Raw genomic sequence first — 5,047 nt, forward strand, 5'->3', positions numbered from 1 at the left:
TTAGTTAAAGAATATGTCCATTCATTCATTTCTTCACAGAAATATTTACCATGCCTCTTATGTGTAAGCCCTGTCCTAGGAACTATGACCGATGCAAAGGTAAAGATGAATCAGTAAAGTCAGGAAACAGCAGTCTGAATAGAGGTGAATGGACTGTAGGAAGTACCCCCAGACAGGTACAAAGCAAGTGCTATGAAGCCTCAAAAGGTGGAAAGAGGACACTTGTCTGGAGGACCAGAGAAAGTCGGTGCAGAGGTGGCCTTCAGCTAAACCCTGAAGGAACAGGTAACTTTTTTTTCACTTTGGAATTTTATTGAAACACACTCAGTAGTTTGGATCACAGTTTGGGAGTGCTTCCAAGTTTGAGACCGAATTTGTTTATACTCTCTTATGTTCCACTGCAGGTAACATTGTTCATGGCACTTTCCATCCCTATTTTCCCATCCACCAACTTTCTCGTTATGAAGGTCTCTTTGCCAGCCCGCATCAAGGAGTGTTATCTAAGATTACTATATTTTTGGTTTTCAGGCCACCTGGTGTGGTTTCCTCAAATTCTTCTCTCAACAAAAGGAGATCTTATTAATTTTAAATATGCTTTTGGTTTTAGAGTGATCGCAATTCCATTTGTACTGATGGGTATGGTGGATTTTGTCAGACAGTCCAGTTTCCTGCTGGCTCCTCCTCCTCCTTCAGTAACAGAAGTCTGGGAATCCAACCTTCAAGCGTGTGTTTTAGTCAGATCAACTCTCTTTTTGGAGCTTTAGAAGTTGGGCCTGTCCTGGCTCACCAGAGACAGACATGTGACCGAATAGGTTACATTGGATAAGTAAAGATGGAAAAGATGGCAGGTGCAACAGCAAAATGCTAGGTCCCAGTGCTCTACCTTCAGTTGACAAAGCAGTTGACTTTACAAATAAATAACACACACCTGGTTAATCTATAGAAAACAGCACAGGTGTACTGCGACTGGGCTCTCACAGAATCTGCCATCATTTACCTAAAGAACTAGACTCGTTTGTTTAAAAGTAGCTCAGTACTTCAGTCTTTCCAAATTTGGAAGCATCACTTGAAAAAATGTTGAAATTATTTTATCATGAATAGAACATCTTTCTTTCCTTTCAAATATCTTTCTGAAATGTTGATTATTAGTATACACCGGGGAGATTTAGGGCGGAAGTGTGCATTATTAACGTAACGAAATTCTGCTACATGAGCCTATAATGTTACATGGCTCACCACAAGCTTGAATATCAAATATTGCAGTAGCTTGTCACTTTGAGTACATTTCCTTTTTCTAAGGGCCCTATCCAAATCTCACAGGACTGGTCACACTCAAGAACCACTAAACATATAAAAGCACCTCCTCGTCATTTTTGTATCTCAAACGTCCTGTCTGTTCTTTGCTGTTAATAGATGAGCTCTTAGAATCTAAAAATCTTGACATTATCATGTGGAAAGAAAAATAGTTCAAAAAAAAAAAAACAATAGAACACAAAGTTCTTCAGTAAAATGCTGACTTTGAGTGTAACATAGACAAAGCAGTTATTCATAAATCTAAGGTAACATTCTTTCAAATTTTTTTAAAAGAAATGCTATAGTAGCTGAAACTGGAGTCTATGAGTGTTTCCTTAGCATGTCATTTTTTCCTCCAATTCAGATACATAGACTTATTATTATAAAGTTCTTCAGAATTCTTAAGGTTTTCCATTTTATAATAGCAAGCATTTCAACATTTATGTTGGAAAAAAATGTTTAGAAAATTCTGTGAATTTTTCTAGTAAGTAAACCAATGATTAGGTCTAGGAACACGAAAATTATCCAGTGCCTCTCCTCACCCCCACCTCCAAACAATCAAAGTTAGTTTTCTTTTTTCTTTCTTTTTTTACTTATATGGGAATTTTTGCTCTAAAAAAAAGTAAGAGGGAGGGAAAGAAGAGAGGGTGCTATTCTACAGGTCTATTAAGATTTGGACTAAATAGTCTTATTGAAAATTTCTATGTGCTGGGCATTGTGCCCCTACTGGGTTCCCCAGGGCAAGAAAGTGGGGTGGGGATGGCAGACTCTGCATATACAGAGATATGAGGCATGAAAGACCATACAAAGTTTATCTTAATCTTGTAGTTTGTAAACTGTTTGAGAAGAAGAACTCCTGTTTACTGAAGTGTCTCAAAATGTGGCTCTCTACACAACTGCAATTGTATTTTTGTCTATTTCGTTTTCAGGCCAAGCTTGGGACCTACATGAAATCACTGATTCCTTAAAATGACCCCCTAGTCCCCACAGATGGCCTCCACCTCCCAGCATGACACAGTTCTTTTCCACTCATAGATCGGCAGCATCGTGTGTCACAGAACGATTCTGTTGCCAATGTGATAACCACTAGGACCCTGAGTCCCACAAAAGAGTGGGCTGAATTAAGGATTTTCATCCTCCGTACAGCAATAATGAGTGCAGAGCCCAAAGTTCTTAATATCCAGGCCACAGTGCAAATTAAGATCCAGTTCAACAGGGATGGGAGAAGAGAGATAGGGACGAGGGGCGGAGTTCTCTTGCACCCGAAAGTCCTGTACACATGGAAATTCACACAGTGTGGGAGAGAGTTTTAAGCAGGATGACAAACCAAGGAAGGGGCAAACTCCCTGTCTCTCCTCCGCTCCACTACATCCCCACCCCTGCCAAAGGCCAGTGCTGCTCAGATTTTTTTGTCCGGTGCCGTCAAGGTTCCTTTTTCTTCAATTCTTTTAACCGTCATGAAATGAGGCCAGTGCTCTGTGATTGTCATTTCTTTCCAAATTCTTAAAATATTTTATTATTTACAAAAGATTTCCCTACTGACTTAGGACAGGAAAAAATACGAACGTACAAAACCTGAGAGTCCTAATAAAAATTTCAATGGTCATAGCTTTAGCTAAACAAAGATTATTCCTAAAGGACTTGTGCAAGAAAATATGTAAGAAACATAGTTTTATTATGTTTATTTTTACTGGAGAGTTTCATTTTGTTGATGCATAAGTAACATATTCATTGTTAAAAATTCATGAAATACCACCCCAAAAAAGCATAAAGAATCAAACAAAGATTACCCCTAATGTCACCACCCAATGTTGTGTTTTGAGTCTATCTTTCCAGATGTTTTTCTATACATTCAGTCACACACCCACTGTTTTAAATGTGATCAGACTATTTTTAATAATCTTTCATGCAATCTATTCATCTTTGTCACTTAATATAATATTGTGGCATCTTTTCATGTCAAGGTATGTAGATCTACATTATCCTTTTTAATCACTGTATCATATTCTACAGTATAAATGCAGCATAATTTAGCTCATTACTTAATAAAGATATATTTAGGTCTCCTACTTTTTTATTTTCTTCCTATTATAAGGAAGGTAAACATTCTTGAACACACACCTCAAATATATGTCCAATTATTCCTTCCTAGGAGTGGAATTGCTAGGTCAGACAGTTTGCATATTTAAAATTCCAATACATGTTGTTAAACATCCTTGTAGGAAGCTTATACTAACTCTACTCCCGTCCCAGGATATGAGAATGTCTCTGTCTACACAGCGCCAACATTGGGGTTTTGCTTTGTTTTCATCTTTACCTTTGATAAATTAAAAAATCAAATTTCATTGTTTTTGAGTGAAATTGACTATTGAGAATGAATTTATTTTCCTATGTTTACTGACCATTAGCAAAACTTTTTAAAATAAGCTGCTTATGTCCTTTGTCCATCTCTTGTTGGCCTGTGGGATTTTCACCTTATGATTTCTAATAGCCCTTTGTATTTTAGAGATAGTAATATTAGTCTATATGGACTACAAACTCCATTTAGGGCCAAGACCATCTTCTTCATCACCATATACCCAGCCTCTAACGTAATGCCTGACCTAGGGCAGATACTCAAAATATAGTTGTGGTTTGACTGACTTTGCTCATCATATATTTTGTAAGTATATTTTTCCAGTCTATGTTTCTCTTATTCTTTTTTATTTTCCCCATCCAAAAGTTTTTAAACTTCATATAGTAATAATCTATCAACATGTTACTTTATGATAGATCGCATTTGAGTCGTGTAGCTCCCACATCAAGATTATAAAAATAACAAACATTTATATATACACGTGTGCTAAAAACTGTTGCGAACACTTTACATATGTTCATTTAATTCTTGTAACAAGCCTTTTATCTAGTAGAGTATGTCATCCCAATCCCACCGCACCCCATCCCCAATTATTTCTCCTTTCAAAAATGATTCTAGCCATTCCTCTCAATTAATTTTGTTAATTTAAATATGTAATGTTTTCACATTTTCTAAAGCAGAAGGATAAAATGTTTCACTCTCTCCCCTTCATGTCAGCTGTCTTTCTTTTCCTTATGTGTGTTCCCAGCCCCATTTTACACAAATTACACCACACTGTATAAACTGTTCTGCAACCTGTTTATTTGATTCACTTAATAAAATATCCAGATTTTCTTTAAAATCACTTTGTCGACTTTTGGTTGTGATTGAGTTAAATTTATAAACTTGAGAACAGTTTTCATCTTTAAAATATTGTCTTCCTGCTCAAGAAGATATTTTTATATTTTTCTAGCTTTCTTTTGTGTCCACCAGTAAAGCTTTTAGGTTTCTTCTTATAAATCCTATGTATTTCTTAAGTGTATTTCTAAAGAGTTGGTCTTTTCAATCTTTTTCTATTAATAGGCTGGTAAAAATATCTCCTTTGTTTTTTTAACTTGCATTTACATTATTACCAACAAGGTAATACTTTTGCATACATGCTTTCTCTGTTAAGTTCAGCCTCTCATTCTATGCATCTGAATGACAAGAGAAGGTTTGGGAAGGTCCAGAGGACAACGAAAATCATTTTTCAACACATTAAAAATCTAATTCATCATTCTAACCAAAAGAAATTTCTCGACCTTACTCCTCTGTTTCTGCTAATAGGATGATAATTACTCATCATTCAGGCTCAAAAACTCAGTCTTCCGTGATATCTTTTTTTTTCTCCCTCAACCCTACTTTATTTGCCTAAAGTAA

The 5,047-nt window shown here is 36.1% G+C and overlaps 1 pseudogene; it reads right to left on the reverse strand.

The window, feature by feature from the left end:
• Nucleotides 1-388: 388 nt before the first annotated feature.
• On the reverse strand, nucleotides 389-800 carry LOC117020705 (fatty acid-binding protein 12-like; annotated as a pseudogene).
• Between the last annotated feature and the right edge of the window lie 4,247 nt (nucleotides 801-5,047).

Source organism: Rhinolophus ferrumequinum, chromosome 3 (genome assembly GCF_004115265.2).
Source record: "Rhinolophus ferrumequinum isolate MPI-CBG mRhiFer1 chromosome 3, mRhiFer1_v1.p, whole genome shotgun sequence".
NCBI lineage: Eukaryota > Metazoa > Chordata > Mammalia > Chiroptera > Rhinolophidae > Rhinolophus > Rhinolophus ferrumequinum.